Genomic DNA, 27,219 nt, shown 5'->3' on the forward strand with positions numbered 1-27,219 from the left:
TATCTATCTATCTATCTATCTATCTATCATTATGATAATATATTGCATATGTAATGTATTATATAACATATATTTATTTATTTGTTTTTATTTTTTCCATTATAAAAGACAATGCTGCTAGCTGAAAGGTATTAACTAGATAAAATGAATGTGTTCCTATAGACATGCAGTCTTGGCTTTCTTGGCAACCCAAACACAGTAGAACAGCCTCATTAGTAAATGTACGTTCATCTGAATACATTTATTTAAAAAAAAAAAGTCACACTGACACTGATCGTCTGTCTGGCTGTGTGTTTACTGGACAGGGCCGCCTTTTACAGTTTCTTTTGGTATCTCTGCTTCCGTCTCCTTGAACCCCACAAGGAGCCTGGTTCTGCTGGAGGTTTCTTCCTGTTAAAAGGGAGTTTTTCCTCTCCACTGTCGCTACAAGCATGCTTAGTTTGAGGGATTGCATTGCAGTCAATGAGTCAAAGCAATCAACTGGTTTTCCTTAGATAGAAAACTTTGAATCAATTTGACTGTATGATCTGGTGAACTGTAAAGTGCCTTGAGATGATAAACTGAATTGAAATGGATTAAAACTTACTAGTTTTTATTTGTATAGTTTGTTTTTCTTGGTGTATGATGAGAATTTAAAAAGCTACTTCTCAAAAGTAGTTCCTTCTGCTTCCTCACTTTTAATTAGTCGTCATGTTTCAAGTCCAGTCCCCCCCCCTTCATCTGCTGTCACAGTTGCAGCTGAAATGAATGCACATCCTGCACCCAGCCATGGACAGCAGTGATCCTGAATTAAACCTAATCCTGTGAAGGGTCTGCTTTACCCAGCAGGTGGATATATGACGTCACGGACTTGGAAAATCAACACAAAAACATCAAAAATGCGCTTTTTCTTCCTTTTTTTTTTTTTAACCCATTTTAATTTTTCTCCCTTCCCCTCTCTCTAGTTGCTAAGATCTTATTATTACTAAAAGCCTGGAGCCCTAGCTTTTCTTTTTTCCCCTCCCGTGCGAGCCACACTGGAGAGTCGGCGACAGAGAAACTCCACGTTTTGCCATATTTCGGCGCTCTTGATAAGGCTGCCACATCTTCCTCCTCCTCCTCACCTTCTGCCGGTACCCAAAGCTGAGGCGGAGTGGAGTGATATTTGTTGCTGTTTACTGTGAGATTCGTTCTCGCACGCGTTCGCGGTCCGCGGGCTCGCGTGCACAGGTTCGTTATCTCCTGCTATCCCCCCCTCCCTCTGTTCCCCTCCCCTCTTCTTTAACCCTCAGCGTGCGCTGCTCGTTGGTCGCCGTAAAGCGTTTTTTCCTCCCGGTAAGTTTCACAGCTCTCATCATTGTTAACGCTAGCTTTGTTGTTTCGCCTTTAGATACCTGCTGCCGCTCGAACCGAGGCTATAACTCGCTGCATTTATTAAAACAAGACGAAAATAAAACTCCCAGTCACCGCTTGTTATAACTTTGCTGGTAGCGCAGATTGTTGTCGCTTGGTGTCTTTTCTTTTTTCTTTTTCTGAAAGTTAACTGAAGTTGAGGCGACTTCAAGGGGGGTGCACCTGGATGAAGTCCATAATTATTACAACTTTTCATGCGACTTTTTTTTCACTGTGAATGTTTGACTTTATTCGGTTCTAAACGAAAAGTTTACTGTGATTTATTTATTTTTTTTTTTGGCAGGGAATGTTTTTCCCCACGTGTTGGCAGCACACCGGACATAACAAAAACAACAAAGCAAACACATTTACTGCACTTTATACACTTCTTTATGATCAGCATAACTTTATTTTAGCTGTCCATCACCTGCGCACTTAAAACATGGTTTTGTGTTGCGCGTCTATTAGAAGGTTTAGCTACGCAGCGCTCTCTAAAAGCGGATACTCGCTTAACTTTTTATTACCTCAAAGTTTTTATAAAAACGCAATACAGTTTTAAATGAAAATGTCCAGTGATTAAACATTGACCAAATAAACTGGTGTAGGTTGATTTCAATATAAGTAGAAGATATGTTAATTTAAATTGCATCCAGTTTTAATGTGCTTAATCAAATAAATGACTACAAGTCTAACTAAATATTGAAATAGTTTTAACCTGATACAAACTCTCACCATTAAAAACAAACAAACAAACAAAAAAATAAGAGTTGTTTTGTGATCAGAGTTAAAGTTTTTTTAATCTAGTCAGTGTTTGATTGCTATAATGGCAAACTTTAATTTTTGCTGATGCTGCGTTCACACCGGACGCAGCTGGCGCGACAGAAGCAAGGAGTTTACAAGTCAATGGTTGACGCGTGTCAGGGCGCAGCAAAAGGTCCCGCAGCGCGTTTTGAGCAGCAGGCGCAGCGCTTCTGAGCAGCTGAAGCAGCGTTGGGAGCATTTAAGCATCTGACGCGGGTGGCGCGCCGCAAACGTGCTGCTGCTCGAGATGGAAAAATTGAACTTTTGCTGCTCGACGCACCGCGTCAACCAATCAGAGAAGCTGATCTGGGAGCTGGCAGGGAGGGAGACACAGCGCTGATGATACAGAGCACTATGATCACTCCTCTGAAACAGTTTATTGACGCATAAATTAACTTAAAATGCAGAAATTTGTCGGCAGAATATTTTCGCTTTTATTATTCTGGTGCCTGCAGATCGGATTATTTAGATGAAAAACACCTACCAGCCGCCGCGGTGAACTGCAAGTAGGCGACCCGGCCAGAGGCCGCTGTTGAAGGGATTCCTACTGTCGGCGCACCATGTGGGGGTCTGAGCGGCTCCGACAGAAATAGCATTGGAAGGCAGGATTGTAATCTGGATGAACTGACGGCACTGATGAAGTTTTCAGATGTATTTTCTCACTTAAAAACATATTAACTTTATTCCCACTGATCATAGCAAATATAGCTGCAAGGCAGAGAAAGAATAGTGAAGCTCCGCCCAACGCGCGTCAGACCCACTTTTGCACCGCGCAGCCAGAGCAGCAAAGCTGCTTCATCCGCGCGTCAGAACTAAAAGCAGCAAAAATGAAGCAGCAGACACGATTTTGCTGCTCTTGCTGCGTCCGGTGTGAACGTAGCATAAGACATTTTAAACAGTTTTTTTTTAATTCCCAAATTTAATACATTAATTATTGCCCTAAATAAATGTTTTTATGGCAACGTTGAACGTATTGCCTTTGGATAATGAATGGATAATAGATGCAAACTATTTTTGAAGTTGATTTTTTTTTTTATATAGTCATTTCTTTTCAAAATTAACAAATGTATTTATATAAGTAATCTGATTATGATTGTTTAATTAAAGAAGTTGGTTTAGTCATCACTACTCTCACTCTTCATGTTAAGGTGATTGGAGGGGCAGATATGTTAATATGGGCTGTGTTAGTCACTTAGAAAACAAACGTAGAACTGCTAACAGACCTGTGATTGAGAGAGTTTCTGTCTTGGAATGAGAAATCTAGGTCCCCCCAGATTTAATGAATAATCAGTGAAAGGTTCAGCTTGTCAACCAGATGAGCTAGGTGTGGGATAATACTAAAATGTTACCTGATTAAGATAAATTAAAAAATATTATTGACATTTTGGACTTTTATACCTGAATTTTATTGCTATTCTTATTTTTCGTTTAAGCATGAGGAACAAGCCAGATTAACTAAATATCTCACGTGAACTAATTTAGTATTTAAGTCCCTTTAAAACTCTCAGATGTTTTAAGTTATTTAAGTGTCTTTAATTTTGTAAATGTACATTCAGAAGTAGATATTTCACATATCCAAACACACAAACCTTAAAATTTGTAACTATAATTGAACATTACAACTACAAACAGATCTGTCTGATTATCTTTTAGATGGTCTTAATTATGGCTTATTTTTCACCAACTTTACTTTTTATAGTCTAATATTTAAAACGCAGCATCGAAACTACAATATTTTGTTTGTTTACTTTTCACAAAGTTGTTAAAAGTTTCACCTAGAAGTTATAATTCACCAAATTACAGTGGGAACTCCTTATTCTGAGTATATATGAATATGCAGCGACCATGCACCACTATTGTTCAGAGTAATGTGATGCTTTTATATTTTTCTCACAGTAAAAAAAAACATATTTTAATAAACCTGTAATAAATATTGTTATTCATCAAATCATCTTTTTTATCTTGTTTATGCCACCGTCTAATTTAGACTGATATTGATCTAATTCAAAAATATCTTATTTTGTATTACAGTATTCTGTGTTTTGCCACAGAAATTGTTATTCAATTCTTTGAATTGAAATAAAACAAAACGGGGCGCCGTATTTTATGAACGTCTCATATGCGAGAATGAAACGGCCGCTCCACTGTTTCATACAGTAAATGTGAACCACTGGAAATTTTGCAAAAGAGAAACTGCAGCTTTAACAACTTTTTGCTGGCGGTGCTCCCTCCTTCTTGGTTCTTTGGATTAGTCATTGTCTGAAGGGGAGGAAAAAAAAAAAAGACACTTTTTTTTTTTCGTAGGAGAAGTAAAGTAAACAGCCTCCAACAAGCGAACCTTGACAACCCAGATTAAGGAAAACATTGGAGATCAAACAGTGCTGCTGCTGGGCTGTTGTCATGAGCTGCATGAGGGAGCGGGAGAGAGAGGGAGACTATTTGAACAGGCGCTGGGGTTTGTGTGCTCACTTATGCAGAAATGGACCTTCACAAATGCTGACCCAGGTTTAAGGGTGCAAGATGAGCTTTCTTCTCCAGTTTTTCACGGCCTGCATACTGACGTTGCTGGTACATACTTGCTTACAGTCTTTCCTGTGTCAGCCGTAGATGACAAAGTTTTGGCCGTGGAGTTTCTTATGCTTTCTTTGCTCTGGGAATACATATAAACTGAATTCACTGAGGTGTGGGTAAAAAACAAAACAAACTTATCTTGAACTTTGAGGAAGCACACTATTATGACACAAGAGCTGTGATTTCTGTGTTATTTGGAAAGCCCTTATGTCTAGTTTGGCCTCTTCAGGCTTCTCAGGCTAAGACTCTCCTTTGTACAGAGCTCAGGTTGAGCAGCTAAGAAAGTAATCAGTCACTCATGCATTCAGTGAGTGGACTCCCATCCCTGAGAGCAGCAGCTCTCCCTTTCATCTGACTGCTCAGTATTTGTGAACACACATTGAAATACCCTGTGCTGGGTACCGAGGGGCTGTAAACTGCCTGAGCACCCCTGCCTGCAGATAAAAGGAGTTATTTTGGGCCCAGTGTGGGAATAGGGTACTTCATTTGCTCAATTGTTTCTCTAAGATTCATTTCATTCATTCTTCACGTGACTTTAGATACCAACTGCTTATAATGTTGTCAGAGATCAGGACAAGTGAGGGAAAAATTTTAAGCTTTCTCCTAGCTCAATTTGTGTTGTTATTTTATTTTATTTTATTTTTTTTGTAAGTTGAATTCAAAGGAAACACAGGGGGGGGGGGGTGTCTCTGTATTATATAGATGCAGCAAACTTATTATTATTGATGGTTTACATAAATAAAGGAGATGAGGAAGGAAAGCAGAGCCATATTTTCACTGTATGGGGCTCGGCGGCGAACACTGACAGGCGCTTCTCCCGGACGGAGTGTGGACAGCTTCGGGTGAGCTGTGAGGATGTCAGGATGGACATTAGCTCAAGCTGCCCTTAATTATCGTTCTCTAACGTCATCTGTCCTTAATAAAAGCAAGGATTCGGCCAAGAAGTGTCACAGCAAGAGAGGAAGAGAGTAATTAGTCTGAACCTGAGTGAGAAAAAGAGTTTGCTCCAGCTGCTGATTTTCATTCCACTAAAACACGATGCCCTGAAATATGAAGGGAAACATTTTACCTGCTTGAGTGTTCATCCACTTTTTCTCAGCTTAATGTTGCCTTTCTATCAGAGTATTTCAAACAGCATCACTAGCATGACGGTTCATGTTATCGGAATAGAAATTGAATGAAGGAATTTTTTTTTAAAGTTTTTTTTTACAAATGGAGTTTTTGTTTGTTCAGAATTCAAAATTACCCAATTTTCTGTAATTTTATGACACTTCAACCGGCGGCATGTAATCTGGATTTATTCATAAATAAAATCTTATAATTTATCTTTTTTGTTGGAATTAGAAAAACCTGCACCTTCTCTGTGTTATAACTGGCTAACCATAACCTGAGCTCTGGTTATCATGAATAATCATTCAGGAATGAAATCCTGAATGATTATTGGCCAAATTCAGCATTTGAATTGAGAAAGCTTCCTGAAGAGGTAGCGAAACGTCTTCAAATCTTGGAAACCAAGTCCAGTGGTTTGTTTTGAACTTTTACGGAATGACTATGACCTGGATGACTGAAAATCTTCATCAGCAAATTCAGTGTTCTTGCCTCTAAAAGTCAGGGTTAGGCTTGGATAAATTAAGAGAACAACTGAACAGCAGAAGTGGATAGTAACTAGTTACATTTAAACTATAGTAGAGTAGTTCACTATTCACCTTTAATCAAGCAACTTAATCTATGTGGATATGAGGTGGAAGGGCAGTAAATACCATAGCTGGGAGTTCTTTATTTTCTTTTTTTCTGGACATGTATCCATAACCTGAAGTTAGGATTGATTTATAAAGTTTATGTTGGAGAAAAATTAATTTAAAAGTTTTTTATGCGTACATTTATTTTGTAATCATGATATTTATTTGTATTTTTTTTTTAACTTTATTACTTTAAAATGACAGAATTTTCACATCATTCTGACTGATTAGATGACTTTAAATGTTAAATCAGACCTCATGAACCGATACTTAGTACTCCAGTAGCCCTTTTATTACAAGTACTTTTATCGTCTTATTTGACTACTGCCTAATTTTACCTGGGAAAAAAAATGAAGTAGTGCTACTCTTCCTAGAGTAGATTTTTTTTTTTTTTTTTGGGTACACTACCCATTTCTGCTGAAATCACCCTCAAGGCTTTATTTAGCGCCCTTCCATCCTCTACTGCATAGGTCTTCAACAGGGGGTCCGTGACCCCTAGGGGGTGCACGGAGGTACTGCATGGAAATGTCTTTAAATAAACATTAAAATGAATTCAACACACTGTAGTAAACAGATAAATGGAGGCAGGAGATGTCTTCCAGTCATCAATGCACACATTCAGAGACACACAGGAGCTCTTTCAAGCTGGGCACCGTTTCATTCACAACACCTGTCCCATCAACCAGTAATCTGAATCCCAATCAGAAATACTTTAATAATCCCAGGGTATGACATCTGTAATAGTGACTATAGGACCAGTTTGATATAACACAGTTTCATACAATATATATAATTAGGGGTCCCTGCTCTATCTTGCCATTAGTTTGGGTGTCCTTAGCCTAGAAAACATTGAAGACCCCTGTTCTACATCTTGTCTGTCAGGATCCTGGTACTGATCTCTAAAAAGGACAGTCATATTATTGGAGGAGGCTAGAGTACATGGAGAGAATCCATACATACACAGGGAGAGCATGCAAACTCCCCAAACCTAAAAGCATCGATAGTAATTTAGTGGAACGCATTCTAAAAACTATAGACGATATAATCATGAACTAACTGAAGCAGATCTCGAAGCTACGCTTATATTTGCTGTGAAATACTTTAAAGCTTCGTCAGCAACATCCCAAATTTTAGTTTGAAGAGCCAGCTTTCTGTGAAGCAGCTCAGCTTTCTGTTTATAGAAGAATAAAGTTAGACCTCCACACTTTTTCTCCAAGACACTCGGGAACGAGACATATGCTCCAAGCTGTGCTCAGCTGCCAGCCCAAACCTCAGCACCTGTTTCCATCAGCTGGCCAGTCTGAGTGTGAAGTGGCCGATGAGACGCAGTTATTTTTATTAGGGGTTTTCCTTCCCCTAAGTGTGTTTTATTAATGTCAAAACCAAAGTGCTTTTAGTTTTTCTTTTTTTCTCCAGGACTCTCACATGTTGATTTTTCCCCCCCTCATTTTTAGGTAGGACATCATGGAAAGGAAGTGGTGCTGAAGGCGATCCAAAACCTGAAGTGAAAGTTGTTAACATCAGAACTGTGAGTGATTTCCAAGAGCTTCTGATCGTTCATCCTGCCTGTTGTGTGATTAGAGAGGGCTCCCTCTTTTTGTTCAGTTTTTCAGGTTTTAATTCTTTCTCTTGCCACTTTAGAAGGACAAAGTGGTTTGATAGCACTGAGGTGAACAGATTGCAGTTTTCCAGCACTGAAATCCTGATCTAAACTTGTACTGCTGATCTCTGTTTCTTTCCGAAGAGCTAAAAATATATATATTTTTCTCACCTTACTGCTTGAAGTAGAAAATCCTCTGCTTGTTGTGAAATAATCTACTTAAAAAAAGAAGCCTTTACTTTGAAAAATAAATAACAGCAACCATGTCTGCAGTAACATTTAAGCAGAAATAAAGACAAATTTCTGTGATGTATTCGCTGTTAAACCATCTTAACCTTTACACGTAGAGCTTGGTAATTAAGATTCATTCAGAATTTATTTATGTATTTCATGCATAGTTGTCATACCTGCACAAAAGCCAGCAGAGTGCAGCCAAGTAGGATTCTGGTACTACTTGTACTCTCACGTCTTTTAGAAACACCTCACGGATAAAAACTAATGGCTAAAATTTTTCATTTTTTTTGAAAAAAGGTTCAATACACTGGGAAAAACGATCTAGAAAAAAGTTAAAACGTCTTTAAGTGCATTTACTCTTAATCTGAGAAGGTAAATGAGATAGTTTGCCAATGGAATGAGTATTTTTGCTCTTAAAATAAGATATTTGGATAAAATGCACTTGAAATAAGACAATACAATTGTGTTTTCTTATTTTAAATGTAAATTGTCTATTTTACCTTCTTAATTCAAGAACAAATGCACTTATTTTAAAAGAAAATACGTATCTAGCTTTTTATTTTTTCCACTGGGCTGTTAACTGGTGCATTTATAGACTAAAAAAATAGTGGAATTAATTTTTTTTTTAGTTGCGTTTATGGAATAGAAAAAAAACACTTACCTTAATTACTTACCCTGTTGACCATCAGTCAGAGCCGATCCAGGGGAAATTTCTCATGCCAATCTTTGGTGGATTATTGGAGAACAAGGTTTATTTAAACTTCAAACAAGCGTTTTAAAATCTCAGATCTCCTGGTCATGTCCTCAGTTGTATCAAAGCTATATTTCAGTTACTGAGAATGGATTATTGCTGCAGTGAAGTTTCTGACCTGCATGTATTTGGTTAAAAAAAGGTGGATTTACATGACTATTGTATCGTGTTTAGAAGAGGATAAACCCTTTTTGAACTGAGCTTAAACAGTTTGACAGGGAGTGAGTCTGGGAGAGGGCGAAAATTATTAGTGCTAAGGAAAGTGTAATGCTGCTTTACTAACACATGTCAGAGTCAGATTTGGTGTGAACAAAGAAAAGCATTTTTAAAATTCTCCTTTGTCTCTTTTTTGCTGCTTTATTTTTTTACCTAAGCTTATGATGCACTGTCCATAGATGAAGACTGTGGTCTAAAAAGAGGCCCAAGTACTAGATACTGTATTCAGATATCCAAGTTTGAAGTAATTAAATAGATTTTTTTGATGTTCTCATAACAAGTTGTGTGGTTTTGATATATTTGCGCTTCCACAGTCAGAAATCACGTCAGTCGAAGCAGTGTGGTTAGATCTGTGAAACATTTTCTTTGTCTGTTTAGGGCCCTTTTTGCTGCCACTTTGTTCTTCCTCTCGTCTGCTGTGGTGGCTTCTTGTGCTATCTCACAGGTTCTTCTGTTCACGCTACAAAAAGCAGACTTCAATTATATCAAAGTGTTCAGATCTTAAAAGCTGCTCAGAGCTGGATGTCAGGCACTTGAAAATGTGAGCCTCTGTGGCCTGGCTGAAAGATGAAATCATTACTTTGCTTTATCTGAGTAATGGGATAACGAGAAGAGCAAAACTGACATTTACTAATATGAACTATCACTTAAACCCTGATAAACGTAGTAGGCAGGGTAATGTAAATGAAAGTTGCAGCAGACACTTTTAGGGCCTTCATACTTGACTTCTTTGCTGTTTTTCTTTTTTTTTTGTGGGAGGGGGGAGCTGGCAGTCCCAGCCTAATAAGAAACACAACATGGCAGGACCTGCTCTTCCATCATCGTTGCTAGCTGCAAACTTGGGGCGCTTTGATCATGTCTTTTGGGCGCATCACTCCGGCTTAGCTCGCTGCTCGCTATGTGATAAGCCATCAGAGTACTCAGATCTCAGCCGGCAGCTCCACGGGGTTGAGGAGAGACAGGAGTGTGTAATGGAGACGAGAAGAGAACAGCAATGCAGATTTTGTTGACAGACTCTTACTGTGCCTGCTTTCTTTTTTGCTTTTGAATTCAACAATCTTGCTGTCCATCTTCACTCATCTGCGAAAGGGAAAAAAAAACTTTCTCAGCAAAGCACTCTCTTTTACACGTTGACCTGTTTGCAGTTCTAATGCTATTAATTAGCAGCACATTACCTGACTCAAAATGCAACAGTTTCATTAGAAATAGGCTTCTTTGAGTCAATAGTTTTAGTAACTTTCTGACCAGCCAATGCCAAAATATAATTTTATTGTGTATTTTTCTTAAGATGACTCAAACAGAAGCAGGGTTTTCCATAAGTTAAGGATTTACTTGAGGTTTTCATGCCAGCTGAAAGCCTGGATATAGACCCATCCCCCAACTGTCATATTTCATAGATCAGCCAATCTAATCATAGCCTGTTTAACTCTGATATTATTTTATTTTAATTATATTGGAAATATATGACTAAATTAAGTTTTATATGATCAATAAATGTAGTCATTCATTTGGGGAATCTAACAGAATTTATCTAAATGTACATGAAAAACACCTCTCTGGCTTCCTCTACTAAAGCTCTTAATGAAAGTCGGCTCGCAAATCCTAATTATTATGACTGACTTGATTTCTAAAGTGAGAGATAAAATTAATTAATGTCTTTATCACATGATTATGAAGTAAAAATGCATTTAATAATTACCAATTAAAAAAATCCCTATTTAATTCTTCATTCATTTAGTATTAAGATTTTTATTTTAGTTTTATTGATTTGATCTTGCATTATAGAGCATAGAACAGCAAATATGCCATCTTCAGCCCAACCAATGTTACACACCCTATTCAGAGACCTTAAGGACCAGCACCATATAGCCTATATAATCATTCTATGACCCCTTTAATACATTACAGGAGCAGCTTTTCAGCAATGCCAAAATCAAAGGGCGCCAGCAGCTAGTTACTTTATTGATAGGATACCTTATAGATTAAACATTCAGTCCTACAAGTTCTACAGCTCTGCAGTTGTACAGTAGGTGCATGAAGTAAGCCGGATTGCTGCTAATGCCAGAGGTGATGCTTCCTGACGCATGACTGTGTAGGACGAGAGAGCAGATAGACTAAATGGGAGAGTAGAATCTGGATTTTATTGTCCTGGGTGGGCCGCCCCCAGTAGAGTTTATGTATGGGAAAACTGCATAAGATGAAGAAATGCTTCATTTCATATGGCTGATAGAAAGGAAATGAATTAGATGTTCATTAAAGAATGGGTGGTTTGCTCTCCATCGGTTTTGAACAAAATTTTATTTGTATGAATTAAACCGTGAACAACCATCAACCAACAGCAACACATTTTTTCAGCACAAGCTAGTATAGGGAAGGGCAGTTTGAATAGTCTTCTAGTTTATTATTTTCTTTTCTAGTAAAAAGTCCAATCCTAGTACCCTCTAATAGACCAGTTCTTGTTGTTTTCTGTCCCTCCATCCATTCTCTGTGCAACTTTTATTAAATCTAGAGCTGCACTGATCTGGCTTTTCCTCCCGGGTCCTCAGTTCCCTTTGAATCCTGACCCGCTGAGTCTGATTTTGACCAATTGGGATTTTTTTTTTTAATTCTAAGGACTTAAAGGACTTAAGGCAGTAGCTATGATTTTGAGCTGCATGCTATGATGATGATATGTAGTAGAACGTTACTACTTAAAACTGATAAGGATCAATCCACATTTTCCTGACTCTTCTTTTCCTGTCCCATTAGACGACGTCCAAAACAACCTGTGTGAGCTTCAGCTTCTAAGCCGACATTTGTCCCAAATCCTAATTTGATTTCAGTTCACAGTTTTCTACATTTGAACAAGTGTACAAAACACACCCCTTGATTTCCAAAAATTAATGAAACATAATGTTTGAAAAGGAATTTTATTAAACATACCTTGTCAGCAAAGTGTTATGTTTGGTTTATTATTAAAATTAACAATTGAAGATTGAGTTCCCCCCTAAATTAAAAGCTTTCCTTCCTCTTCTTGCACAATAAGCCTGGTGCAAAATAAGTTAAGGTTTGAAGCAATTTGTTATTAAAAGTGGCACAGACTGATCTACTGATCTAGTTGATTCCAAGTTCCACCTTTGGCCACAACGATACCAAACCTGTGATGGGATGAGCTTAAAAGGCCATCATTTAAAAGTCACATAACCCCTCCTGTTTTGGTTAAAAATTGGTTGGTTAAATGTTTGACCAGATGTTGTTTTGATTCTTTTGGAGGCTTAATTTGAATATATCAAGTCTACAGGGAAATAAAAAGTCTGGTTTCTTAGGTTTTGTCCCACTGATCATTTCGAGCCAATCGGGGCTAAAATTGTCCAAGTCTGATGAGCTGCTTTGTAATCGGTGCATTTCTGGATTTAATTGCTTCCCATCCTGTTACTTTTAATCAAACACAGCTAGCAGGTACCAGTTTGTACATTGCACATCCTTTTGACCCCGCAATTATGAGAGGGGAGCTCCTAATTGACGGGTTACTGCTTGTTTATTTGATATATGTTTACAAGCCAGGAGGTAATTGGGATGCAGTAATTACCCAAGATGGAGAAGAGCTGTGTTTTAGCAAAGGTGCTACCACAGTGATGAGAGTGGAGCACAGATAAAAGTCTGCAGGTTGCTCTTATCATCCGATGCGAGCTGTTAAAACACTCGACAGCTAAGAGCAGAGATGGCTAATTGGGCCTGTGTCCCTTAGTCAGCCTCATTGTTTACTAAGATGATGCATTGCATGAGATTAAACTCATGATACTTTCATCTCAAGGTTCCTTTCCTTCTCTGTCTTTTTCTTTTTTTGGTGAAGTTGTTAACAGCATGCCTGAGCAGTTAAAAGCAACAATAAAAAGCCGTTGGATGGAAGGGATTTGTGGATCTGAAGTCCCTCTTGATGATGTTGCTCCTTCCCTGATAATGGCCTTGTTAACTAAGATTCATTACTTCTTCTCTGCCAGTGCCTGGATCTAGAGGTAGAGTGTTTCTCAGAGTGCTGTGTTAGCCACGGTGAAGTCATTCTGATGTGGTTATGTGAGCTATTCGTGGAAGGTGGTGACGGTATCTTCCCTGACTTCTGATGATTCAGTTGACCTGAGAGCGGGGTGGCGCGGGTGGTATTTGACTTTGTTTGCTACCCAATTCCACTTTCACACCAACTCTCGCTTTCTCTCTCTCTCTCTCTCTCCCTCTCTCTCTCTCTGCCTGTCTCTCACTGACACTTTCTCTCACTCTCCTGTGCACTCCTGCTAGCATGTGAGGATGCACACCTTGTTTGTGCGCAGGTTGCTGTTGTTTGAAAGCTTGCTCTCCCTGTAGATCATCACACGTTGTTGTTGTTGTTTGGCTGTATTGCTTAGTGTGGGCCTTGCAGTTTCCCGGGCTCCTTTGAGGGAGTTTGTTTTTGTTCTCAGTGTTGTAAACAGGGTGGGGCTTCATTCCCAAAACACCCAGTTGGAGATGGTTATTTTCTCTGGAGTTGTTTTTTTTGTGTTTGTTTTGTTTATTATTTTGGACTATAGATTAGTCATGGAAAGAATAACATGCTTGATTTCTTTAGGGCTTAATCTCAATTATCTTAATATGTTTGAAACTTTTTTTCAAAATAAGAAGCAAATACAAACTCATGGATTTATTAAGCTACTTATTTTTTCTACACTTTTTAGATTCTCCTCTTGAAAGAGCGTCTTTTTTCCTTTTTTTTTTGTTTTGCCCAAGTTTCCTTTTAAAGTTTTGTAAAACTAACCCCGCGATCTGTTTTAGCCCATTTTGATAAAAAAAAAAAAAACAGCGTTCTGCTTCCATGTGCGATTTTTTTTTTTTTATCCTCTTCTCTGCCTTTGACCTTTCTGCATCTACTTTTTTTTAATTTATGTAATTTTACCCGCACTTATCTCAGGTCTAATGCATGAGTGTAAAGTTGAGATCCACCCTAAGAGGCTGAATACGACTGTAGCTTTCACCCAGTGGCTGAGGCTCGTAGGCTGCGGATGTCTGTGAAGTCCCTTTTAGACAAGAGGCAAAAGCCGCAATGGCTTCCACAGATCCTGCAGACTACAATCTTAAAGCTGCCAGCTTTCTCTGTGACACGCATGGAGTTAAGATTTATCAAAAGTTTGGATGAGAAGAAGCAAGAAATGAGTGGGAAACCTCACCTTGATGTCCCGCTGCTGTAACGTCACCACTTCAGGCTCATTTTCTTGAATATAAAGGAGCGTGAATCGATGGCGTGAAGAATGCAGCTGCGAGACGACTTAAAGTCCGTGTTTCACCCGTTCTCTCAGACGGATACTGGTTAAAAAAAAAAACATTTGCAAAGTTAGCTGAGTAAGAACCCAACTGAATGCAGAGGGCTCATTTCTAAAGAAAGCGGTTTATTCAAACATAAACTTGGAAATTAATCAGAGTTTCATAATTAAACAGTGTAAAAGTGCACCGTCATTTCAACTCTACTGCTTTTCTCTGTAGGATGATGGGAGATGTTTTGCAAGCTTTGTCAATAATTATCACATTTATTGTATCTAACCTGCCCCGGGTGTTCTGTTTACTGATCTGTTTACAGTTTTTCCTTGAGGTTTCCTTCTTCATGTAGACGGCACTTTGGAAAGCATTGTCAACACCACGTCGCTAAAGTGAAAAATTTTACCTGTGAAAAACAATACAAGAAAAAAAAAGAGAAACATACTAGAGCTAAGCCTTCAGCTTTTTCTTAAGTGTTAGTTTCTCTTTCATAATAGTTGGTCTGAATAGTTGGTGGTGACAAATTCTCAGTTTTCTGCTGAGAACCTGAGTGGAAATGAGTTTGAATGTTCAGTGGTTTTTATCTGCACAGTGGCAGTTAGCACTGAGTCCAGGTTAAAAGTGCTGAGGTTACAACTGTACAACTGGTGGAAATGAGGAGTCCAACAACTGCATATTAGTATTTTGTTTTTCACGTGTAAAAATGTTTTTATTTCACTGTATTCAGATTCAGCTTTCTTTGGGTGTCAGATCCTTTTTCAGAAGTTGTTTTTAGAGATGGCTGGAACTCAGAGTTTGTAAAATGGTGAAATAAGAGGGATATATTTGAAAAGTATTTATACTCTTAAAAAGCTTTACTGGCATATAACCACATAACTAAATGAATTATTGAGGTTTTATTGAGGTTTAACTGCAGTTTGAGCCTGAAGTCCTTTGGTTTGTTTCTTCCAGCCTGCAGAGACGTTTCTGATTATTCCTCTTTGGTAGAGAGCTCCAGCTCAGGCAGGCCACATGGAGAGCCTCTGTGAACATACATATTCAGGTCTCCTATGTTCTGCATTGCATTCAGGTCCAAACTTTGACTTCAAAGCATGACTGTGCTTTGCTGGGACGCATTTGGTTGTGGATCTGTTGAATGTTCCTGAAAGTGGGACTTCTGCCACTTTCATGTTTCCTCCAAGTTTGACTTGTAGTTGGAAAAGCTTAATTTTCCTAGAAACTGGCAGGCTTCCCTGACCTCGCCAAAGAGCAGCACGCCCACAGCATGATGCTGCCCCCACAGTTAGTCATATATGACAAAAAGTTGATAATTTCCCTTTCTGTTTATTATTGTGCTCTAAATTCAATTGAAAAACATGGACGATTTTTGCCGGATTAGACAAACTGTGAAGGAGAATGAAACCTTCTGCAAAGGGCTGTGAACTTTCAGGTCATGAAGGAGAGCTTTCTTTCCGCATCAGTGTAGTTTTCATCGCCGTTCTCCAACATTGATCCACCATTTATAGCCTTTTGTAAAAAGCTCCCTCCACCTGTTGTTGGTGCTGTAATTACGTCTGATTGGTTGAAGCAGTCAGCTGTTTCCAGTGATCGGATGTTTTTGTATGTGGGCTGCACCATGCACCAGCTTTTAATGCATAGACCAATCAATTCCTCACTCTGAGTACAACTCCTGCTGAGATATGAGAGAATCAATCGTTTCATTTTCTGCTACAGAGAGGCTCCAGTCCTGGCTCTTTGAGTGCATTTCTGTGTACTTTAAATGCAGCTGGATGCTGTGACTAAAGGGCTAATTGGGAGGGTTTTAATCACCCTGATCCACCCTCTTGCAGCGTCATCTTTTTTTGCAAATGCTCCATAAAATGAATAGATGAGCAGTCTGTTTTTAGAGCATAATGGGCTGCATTAGAGTATGAGAGAGATGAAAATTCTGCATTCTTCATGCTCGCTTTCACTTTCACTAAGTCACTAGGATCTCTGTTCATCAATAGTGATCCCATGAAAAAGGACCTCCCAGGGCAGAGTGAAGTGCTCAGTTTAACTTCGCAGACAGAGCGAATGGAAAAAAAAAAGCCACAAGTGAGAAGAGTTTGAGCTGTAAATTGTTCCTGAATCGACTATTTCATTTAGAGCTCAGCTAATGTATGATTTCATGCTTCATGACCAGTAATGGATTTGTTATGTTTGCGTTGAAGTCTCTCCACCATCATTGATTGCAACGCCACACCCTCCCACCCGAATCACAGTGACAGCTCTTTTTCCACCAAGTGAGATCATACCCAGCGGAGATTGTGTGTTGTTCTCATCAGGGCCAACCGCACGGTGCCAGTCAATATGTAAACAATGCTGGAGACGGTTTCTCACTGCCTCAGTGACATTTATTTAGCAGACGACTCATCTCAGGGAATCATCTCACAGAGTATTTTCAGTAATTTGAGTAATTCACTCTTTGATCTTAGTTCACCTCTTCCTCTGACTAATACAAAGTACATAACAGCATAACCTTTTCAAAGCACCTTACCTATAGTAGGGGATTATAGTTATGAATGAGAAGCAATATTCTTATTGTGGTCAGAGCTGAAGGTAATCAAGCTCACACTGATCTCGTCTTTCCAATATGATCTGATGACCTAACCTGAGATCCTTCAAATTAGGCATATCCTGATCCAGCTTTTTTCATTTCCGATACAGTAATAGAATATTGCAGCTTTGGTTATTGACTGATATCAACCTGATACGATATCGGCAGCAATCATACACTCTTTTATTATTTATTTTACAGCGTGAAGAGTAAGAAAAGGTTTGATCAAGCATTCATCAATAGGCATTAGAACAACTGACTCATGTGTTATTAACCAACGTGTTAGAATCACTCTAAAAAGAAGCTGGGTGTTTCTACAGTATCATGGTGCTTATTTCAGATTTTAGATGCAGGCCGGTGCATTCCTATATTTATTTTCTGGCTGATATGGAACTGATGTCAGATGTCAATATAATATATAGTAAGGTTGTTTTCTTTGGATATTACTTGTTATCTACTACCTACTAACTCTCCAACACCATTAAATCCTGCATCCTAACTACTGTTTAACGAAGTATCAGTATCAAGTATGAAAAGGACAGTTTTATAAATGTTGAAGCAGGTATCTCTGAGGCTCTGCTTCAAAGTTATCGTTACCTTCTACCTGTCTGTGCTTGTCTGTCTCTCTCCTATAGAACAATCTAGCACCAATCAAACACTTTTCCGGACAGCCTTCAGAACCACTCTCACAGCGCCTGAAGGAGAGATGGACGTAAACTGCAACTTCTGTGTTTTTTTATTATCTATAAAACCAAGAGGTTTTGTTTGTTGGTTGAATCTTCAGGTGGGGTAAGGGGATTTGGCTTGCAGCAAATAAAGACGCTGTTTCTCTCCTAAAGGCGGCTGGCAGTGAGGTCAAAGGAGGATGAGGAGTTTCCCTCGTAATCATATTCAGACTACAATAAACCTCCAGTGTTTTCCTCCTTTTCTTGTTTGTGCTAATGTGACAGATTTGCATGAAGTTTATCCCTGCTGATTAAAGCTGTTTGGACGGTTCTCCTTGGAATCGTGCCAATTGAATTTTCTGCCAGTGACGAGGGAATAAGGTTTTCAATGGGCCTGAGGCTGGATCTCCTTCCTGTCTCCCCGAATCCTTTACCATCACTCTGACAATTAGCGAACTCGGCCATCCCCAGATGACACACGTAATTAAAGAGTTGGCATTCATAATTACAATGTGTTTATTGTCTGTTTATGGATTCTGTGTAGTGTCAACGCGCTGGGAGATTTCTTTGGTGTAAACGGATTTGAGGCAGTTAATATGCCGGGTGGTAAATGTGAATTCATGTGGTTAACAACTTGATACCAGTTTGTCTGCACTTTGACAGTCTTTCTCTTTGTACTGCATTCATCTTTTTTAGGAAACTGGAGAAACGGGCATTAGGGCTTTTAAAGCAGTGAAATTTATGGAGTTGTATTCCTTTACTGTTAATGCCTTAATCGTTACTGCAGGAGTTTAAGCATCAGAGGGTTTTTCACATGGTGGATGCATGTGTTCAACAATTCATCAGTACATTCTGCAGCCATGCCTCAAGATCACATAACGTTCACGCTTAGCCCCTACCTTTATTTGCGATCTATTGTTAATGCTTTGTTTGATTTGGTTATAAATATCTATGTATTTGAATCGAGACTTGTGTAACATTTATCAGTGTGTTATTTTTATCATGTAAATGGAAGAAAAACTAAAAATACAGGCTTCAAATTCAGCCCCAAAGATCAGAAGCACATATCGAGGATCGGTCAGCCTGACGTCATTTTGTTTAAAACATAAAAGCAGAAACTGTTCCTATTTGTGCTAAATTGATAATAAAATAGATTAATGTTGTTATCGTTTTATGAAAAAGTATTTACCTTCTTAGAGAGTTCATTTGGTGTTGCTTTTTTCTTACAATTACATGCTTTAATTCAGAACCAGTTTTTATATCAGAAAAATATAAACCAAAGGGAAATAATACAAAAATCATGCATGAAAATGATTATTTAATTTATTAAAAGAGGAAACAGCTGCATGTGAAACATAACTAGAACTGGGCCTCTCCTGTTAATGAATAAACTATGATACGGTAGTGAAGGGGGAAAAAAAAAGTATTTTTAGACTTACCTTGTTTTTATAATATTTCTATTTTGAAGGCATATTACCTAGCCTGATAAACCAGAATAAACGTGAGATTAAATGTGTAATTTAGTCTGGCCCCGATTAATGAGACATCGGAAGATTGTTGATGAGAACAACCCGTTGTTTTTCAAACCATGTCTGGGCCTATTTGCCAACGCTCTGACCAATGAGCGCAACTGACTGTGACGTAGTAAGCGTGACAGAAAGCTGGTGGGGGAGTGTAAACAAACAGCCTGTCGGTAAAACGTCTAATACGTCCTTCTTAAAAATGAGTGAGTGTAAAGCCTCTTCCTGCTCATGTTTCAACAAAAACCCCAAGTCTAATCCTTTTAAAACTGATTCCAAAGCTGAGTCAAACGAGAATTCAATAGTTGTTGCCATCTTCCTTGTTGTTCTTTCTCCAGCGTTGCGCAGCTTTGTCGTCACGCCCTCAAAGCCCCGCCCACTTTGCATCAAAAAATTCAAAACACATCTCTGCGTTGTGATTGGCTCACCAGTTCTACGGCCTGGGGCATTGATCGAGGCTAGACCACTCGCAGGAATAAATGATTTTGGCGGCTGGCGGGTGAGGCTAGTTTACTAGGTTACATATTACCTGAAGAATAAAACAAGGTTGACAAAAACAAGGATGCTACAATAGGTCTCTCTCTCATGACTGTAAAACACACATTGGCCAGTATGTTGTTTGAATAAACAGCAGTTTTAAAAGTTTCTAGTGAAGAAGCTTTTCTAATTGGCAAAAGAACATGAAGGCTACAGTCAAACAGAGTGGTGGAGGTGTGATGGCCTGGGGCTGCTTTGCTCTTTAGGATCTGGACATCCAAAATGATCCAACCATCGGTTCTAGAGTTTAGCTTGAGTAGACTTTGGCTATGCAGCGGGATGATGAGCCAAAGCTCGCCATCAGGTCCACCTGTGTTTAGTTTGACCTATGATCTTCACCCAGTTTAGATCTTAATGACTTAGATGCTTAAGCTCCTGGGGAATGGTTGTTAAGATAGGAAAGTATAAGCTTTGAAACAGATATTTACTAATAAGAAAAAAATGAAACTCTTTATACGCATTTGTTTATTTTATTATAACGCAGCTTAAGTTAAACACACTTTCTTTTCACTGGGAAAAAATGTAGAAGCTTAATGAGCAGAGCCTCTGGAGTGATATCAGTTTATCAGCTGAATGATTTGTTTATCTTTTTATTTGATAAAAAAGAGTCTCCTCTCTCCTCTGTGCAGCTGTGTTTAGGCGCGCTGTTTTCTAGAGAAGTGCTGAACTGTGTCATCTCCAGCCACTAACAACCAACAGCTGCAGCGTCAACCACAACAGCAGATCAGGGGTGGGGGGGGAAACAATGTGGAACTGATTTCCTAATGCAGAAAAATAAATAAACACAGGCCATGGAAAAGAAAACAAAACAGGAAACAATGCGACAAACATGCAGCTTATGCAAATATGGGTTAAATGTGCTGGGGAATTGATAAGGCCTATTTGTTTGCAAGGAGCCTGTAGGGCAGGAGAGATGGTTCTGTGCAAAGTTGTCATTTTATCTGCAGTAGCTACCCGAAAACATCTGTTTAGTTTTCCTCCCCTGTACAATTCATGTCAAACCCACACGTTATGATGAAACGCACAAAGTATTTGTTTTTGTTACTCCGTGGACACATAAGACGCCAGATGTTTGAGGCAAACTTATAGTCATTGTGGTGGGAGACGGGTCAGGCTGTCAGTAGGTCAAAGGTTGAACGGCATAAAAAAACCTTGCAGCGCCCACACAGTAATCAGAAGAAGTGAGATATTTGTGAACGCTAATGATGTGAGGTCCTACACGGTGACTCTAGTTTGACTTACAGGGAAAACACATTTTCACCATCAGCAAAAGTGTGAGAGATACCATATCTGTTTTCTTCACTAATGAAAAATGAAATCCTAAGAGCCGGCCGCGTTGTTTAGCCTTTTCTCCCAGTCACCTTGTAATTGTTTCTGTGTCATAACCAGAAAATGGTAATGCTCTGAGTAACTCATCTCTCCCAAAGAATGGCTCTCTATCACACTCTCACATTCTTTTAAAAGGGGAAAGGGAAGATGAATTTTGCCCATAAAGGCTGTATCACAAGAGCTTTTTATCCTAAATGGCTTTGGGGATTGTTATCTGTGGGAAGTGTGTCCTGCCTCCGTCGTGTTCAATCAAGTGTCCACTTAGCTGTGACTGGGAGTAATTGTTCCCAAGTGGGCCACACACTGACCTGTTAATGTCTGCAATGACCCTGTAACCTTGTCAGCACGTCTTAGGGAGGAGTTTAAATCATGTGGATCTCCTCCGTGTTTTTCTCTCCCGGGTCAAGTGGGCGTCGGTCCTGAAAGACCACTCTCTTGTAATTGTCCCCAGTAGCATGGGTCAGCTGGGGGTGTCCCCAAAGATTGGCTCTTATTAGATGAGGTACTGGAAGGGATGTGACTTAATGGGTCAAGCCATTGATCCGATACAGCGCCAATATCCTTAGCTGCAGATTGGATCACTGGACTAACTCTAGCTACAAGTTACTGGAAACATTATTCTTTGACACAGCTAAAGGTGATCTGATCCCACTGTGGGAGAATGATAAAGTTTTTTTCTTCTTTTTTATAGGTAAACACCAACAATTAAACCTGTTTTACCAACTGAAATCCAAATGTCCCTCTGATCAAACGTGTGGGATATTCCACCCCCTAACAATAAATGGTACCCCTTTTGTGGAAATCTCTTCAGTAAGTTATTATTGTAACCATTTAGACATCCATCTAAGGACACTTTGCACTGTTCCTCACTTTCGAAAATGGGATCTTAGAGTTTTTCTTGCATTTACAGCCTGTTTCAAGTTTTTCTTAAAGGATCTCAGTTAGATCAGTTATCTGGACTTTCTCCCTACCCAGAACTTTCTAATTCCTCCTCAGCCAGTTCTCCAGGGAAGTACTGGGGTGGTTTGGGTTGTTTTACTGTTTCTTCGTCCCATATTTTCTTCAAGCTCTATCTGATGGAGGTAGAATAGCTGCGGGATTCTATGACTGTCCTGCTCAGTCCTGCTGCAGCAGAACAGCCACCTCAAACCTTGATGCCTGCTGCTCAATTCTTCAGTTGCTTTCCAGGAATGGGCTCAACAAATAGAATTTAGTCTTTATTTCCCTTTTTCCAATAATGAAGACATTTTAAGTATAGATATTTAAAACAAAGGTGGAGGTGCAGTCCCTGGTGGACTTTCTCCTGAACAGTGTCTAGGTTTGAGGTCTAGGGTTGGACATTTATAATACAATTATAATATAGCAAAAAAAAAAAAATTTCAAATCTGAGAGGAACCTCATTTTTTTTTAAATCCAGAAATCCATAATATTTTATTTTATTTATATTTCTATTGAAATGATATACGAGTGAAATTACAATATCTATCCTGCTCAGGCAAAGTTCTTGGTGTTGAAGGCCGAGCTGATGCCCTGGAGAACGTCTGCTTTTAAGGGTGAACTTGATAGATCTGATATCCAAATGCTGGCTTTTCACCATTTGTTACCTATTTTCCTCCACTCCTTGCAGATGGATGGCTGATTTCTCATTATGTTGGAACCTTCTGAAACTCCTTACACACATAATCAGCTGCAACATTTGATTGTCATGTTTCTATATTAGGTTATTGATTTTATTAAATATCTGTAAGTTCAAATAAGTAAAAAAAACAACCATGTTATAGGATGTGTGGGTTATGTTACATGGCTGCATTTATCAGAAGCTAATGAAACTATGACATCACTTCAGTTTTTAAAAAGAAATAAAGAAATGTAATTGTAGGAAATAGACCATATTCAAACATCTCCCTACTATGATTTTAGTAAGACCACATGTAGTGGGTGCTTACCTCTTTCAGTCCATAAGTGGCCTAATAAGGTGAGATGGCAGAGAGAAGATTTTTGGATCAAAGGTTGAATAAAATCAAGATTTTTACAAACTACAGCCTTTACTGAATAATCTGTCATCCAGTTTGGGTTTGACCTTTGCATATAATATTAAGCTTTTCTAATTCAGTGGTGTCAGACAGAATTTGAATGTTCATGTTTAATATCCACTCGGTTTCACTCACTGTTAGGGAGTTGTTGATCGGTGACGGTTATTTTCCTATGAAGGGTTTTTCACCAGATATGAAATGCAGCAGGTGAACCGGCCTCGTTTGCTTAGCTAAAAACTGTAACCATAATTTGCACCTTCAGGAAGCCGATGTTAATCCAAGCCTGGATAGCTTCAGATATCCTTATTTGTTTCTAAACTGACAAATGAGTTTGCCGTTAACACATCCCATAAAGTCCCTAGTTCTACAGAAAGCCGCTTTCAATCTAAGTGAAAAAGTGAGATTACAACCACATGTTTTCAGAGGAAGAACCAAGGAGCAGGCAGCTGGCATGCCAAAAAAGACCGCAGAATGGCTGCACTTTAATGCTAAAGGTGGTGTTTAGTTTTATGCAGTGTTTTTATTGACAAATGGCACCATAAGAAACACTTTTTTCCTAATTCAAGTGCTTGTTAAGATGCAAACTGAGAGCTAACATTAAAGTCAAAGCCGTCTGATGTTACCCCGACATTGTCAGTGAATATTTGCGGTTGATTGTTACACATCGCATGTGGCAGACATGGCAGAAAGGCCTTCTGTTGCTTCTTTGACTCGGACGCTGACAGAGATCCTACTGAGAGGGCCTCTGTGTTTGGCTCAGCGTATTTCTGGGTGCAATGGCAGGCATGCAGCAGAGCAATCAGAAGGGTCTTATCTGAGGCGGATGGAGGGCCTAGGAATGTGGACAGACTGTTGAAACAACGGCAACGCTAATGGGGTTAGCTGAATTCCAGCCTGCTGAATTATGAGGCTGTGGTTTGTTGTGTCTGCCTGCAGAGCTGCTCAGCCTAACTTTGAAGTAGGGTTATAGATTTCGTTTTTGACACTACTTTTATAGAGCAGACCAATTAACTCGGAGCTGGATTGTCGTGCTTTGCTGCTCAAAACTCGACCACATTAAACAGCAAACTTATATGCACATATCTCATGGGGCAACAAGCCACACATGCAGCTCTGACTCCTGTGACAAGGACAAAACCAGAACACATCAATTCCTCTGCCTCTTTTGCATGATCTGAATTGTATAAGGAAGTTATTAGCATCTCTCCGCTTGTTTATCAGGCCACAGATGAATGCGTTTGAGCTTTCATACAGGCTTGTTTGTCTAGCTTGTCTCAGACGTTTCATAATGAGATGAATTGCTCATTTATGTACGGAAAAAGATCCGTCATGAAAAAACGTGGGGAGACAACTATAAGGCTTGAAAATTAAGTTTAATTTTAAGTTTGTGGTAATTTCATCGTTTGCTGACCAGTAGTTTGCATTTCAACATCGGTCACCTCACCAAACATATAAAAGGCAAGAAAAAATTATAATTTTTGATGTAGCAGCAACAAACACTGAAAATGTATTTAATTTTCTAAACTTTTGTTTGAAACTAAAGTTTAAAAATCACCACAAATAGTGATTTTACCCATAATGTCCAGTGGCACTTTGTCCCTCTTTCTTTAATGCTTTGTTCAACGCTCCATTTTGGCCACAGTCATTTCCTATAATAATTCCCTAGGAAGGTTCTCTGAAAATCCCTCTCTTTTCCTACATCATCCTGTCCTGTCTAATCTTCTCCTCCGTTTAGCTCACCTAATTTTTTTTTTGTTTTAGGATTTTTGCCTGTGGGCTAGTATGGCCACAATGCAGGGTTGATTTTTGAACTTTTTTAAGGGCACGCCATATTTTCCAGTTGGTCTTTGGTCTCTTGTTGAAATCAGGTTTTAGTTTTTTTCATCAGTTTTAGATTCATTAGTCATCATTTTAATTTATTATAAAATTGTTTCCAGGGCGTTAAGTACTGAAACAGTCCCACAGCGTCATAGATCCTCTGCTATATATTTTGACATATTCATCTTTGTTTTATACCTGACTCACCTGGAATGTTTGGTCAGATTAAACTATAAACAAGCTTTTCAGCAGCAGAGTAATTGGATCCAGTTTTATACAGACCTTAGAATTCTCTACATATTTGCGCTTGTGACAGTAGAACAAAAGAAAAAAGTTTCTTTCTGGTCTTGTGAGCCCTGAGCACCTGATTTTCTTACAATGATTTGAATAAATATGGGGGTTCCCCCCCAAAAAGACTTGATCTTTCAATTGAAAAGATAAAAATAACCTTAAAGCTTTTTATAGAACCTTGTGAAAGTTCCTGATTAATAAGCCTGCATCTCCAGCTCTTTCCTCTAGTAGAGTTGCTAAATGAACTTTTAGGTAGTTTATTTTTACTCATCTACCTCTAGATAGCTGTATTTGTTCTACAAAGTTGGGAAGAATCGATTTGGGTAAGAAAAAGCAAGCCAGAGCTGCATATACGTCAGATAATGTGGCTCTTTAATATTTCATTTACAAAAAGATGTTTAGATTAACTCTCACTAAAGAGCAGAGTTGAAAAATATACAGTTGTCTTAATTCATACTGAAAGAAGTAAACAGGGCTTGTTGGATAGAAGCTGTTTGGGGATTTTTTTTAAAAACCTCCGCCAAATTTATAAGAAAGCGCTCTTTAGCAGTTTTTATATTAAAAAAAGGTATCTCTAAATGCATGTAGGCTAAGAGATTCCAAAGGAATCAGTGTGTCAGAACATATTAAATAGTTGTGGGCTTGGAAGATCACGTTTACTTTTAGCGCTTTGATGTTTCTGTACATGTGGGCTCAGTGGACCAGGGTAGGGGCTTTCCCCACCTTTTACTTCCTGTTGGTAATTGTTGTATCTTTCCCCTTCCTTCTGTTTCTCTTTCTCTCTCGGTCCCTGCGTTCTCTATGAAACCCCCACAGCCCTGCCCCTCAGGACTAAGAGCTGAGCTCCGATTGGAGGAATGAAGCGCCGATCCACTCCACTGAAGTGATCAGGGTATGTGTCACTTCTCCCACTAACCTTTCTCTGGTTGTGTACTGTATTTCTCACTGTCTTGTCTTGATGATTCGCAAAAAAAAAGTTTGAAAGGAGGAAACAATTTTTTTCATCTAGAGGCAATTAGCCTCCGCTACAGTGATGCACACGATGTCACCTCTTCATCTGTTAATGTATCTGCTTTAGAGCACCTCCGCTGTCCCTCTGCTCACCTGTGAGAGCACAGAGAGCTGTGATTGGCTGAACACTGCACTACAGCCTGGCTGCTTGCCAGCCATGCTGCCAGTGGCTGCTGTGCCCTCTGATCAGGAGAGAATGTGACATTTGTGCAGAGGTAATGGAATCTGTGTGCAATTAAATCTCCAACTGTGAAGAAGAGTTCCCCCCCCATATCTCCCGCCATTCCCAGCAGCAGGGGGGGTCAGGCACTGTGATGAAACCATCCCAGCAGGCCCCTCGCTTCACTATGTTTTTGAATCTCTGTCAGGTTGTTTTTCGTTACTTTTTTCCTCCAGCCTTGCTTCTGTCTGGGAGTAAAGAAATAATTTACTCAGGATTGCGGAAAATTATGGAAGAGTTTGGATCGTCATTTACGACTTTAGTAGGTCTGGATTAAAATGAATTGCTAGGACAAATTGATTTGATTTCCATTCTTTAGGCCACTGCTCAGTTCAATAATGATTTCATTTTATATTAATTTAAATGTTTCAATATCAATTTACCACATGTAGAACACATACTGTTACATGTTTAGTTTCTTGTCTATATGACCAGCCTTGGTAAACCAGTTATAGTATATTTATGAGAAGTTAAATATCAATATTGAGTAAAAAAAAAGGAGAAACTTGTGTGAACAGCTTGTAAAGTTGTTTTTTTTTACTTTTCCAAAGTTTATAAATTAAGAACTAGTACAATAATTAAGGTGACTGAATCCATTAACTATTCAATTCATAGTGAAAGGTCTTTATTCCATCCATCCATCCATCCATCCATCCATCCATCCATCCATCCATC

General features: G+C 39.0%; 1 protein-coding gene across 8 annotated transcripts in view; it reads left to right on the forward strand.

The window, feature by feature from the left end:
• The first annotated feature begins 1,180 nt into the window (after nt 1-1,180).
• foxp1 (forkhead box P1) overlaps nt 1,181-27,219 on the forward strand; it is a 220,000-nt gene continuing 193,961 nt past the window's right edge. For 2 of the 8 annotated variants that reach the window (XM_015370976.1, XM_015370972.1), the window contains exons 1-3: nt 1,181-1,314; nt 7,937-8,010; nt 26,130-26,205. The gene's annotated coding sequence lies outside the window, so the exon portion shown is untranslated. The remainder of the gene's footprint in view (nt 1,315-7,936; nt 8,011-26,129; nt 26,206-27,219) is intronic. The other 6 variants (XM_015370968.1, XM_015370975.1, XM_015370980.1 and 3 more) reach the window with 5 other exon arrangements.

Source organism: Cyprinodon variegatus, unplaced genomic scaffold, assembly GCF_000732505.1.
Source record: "Cyprinodon variegatus isolate N-32 unplaced genomic scaffold, C_variegatus-1.0 Scaffold51, whole genome shotgun sequence".
Lineage (NCBI taxonomy): Eukaryota > Metazoa > Chordata > Actinopteri > Cyprinodontiformes > Cyprinodontidae > Cyprinodon > Cyprinodon variegatus.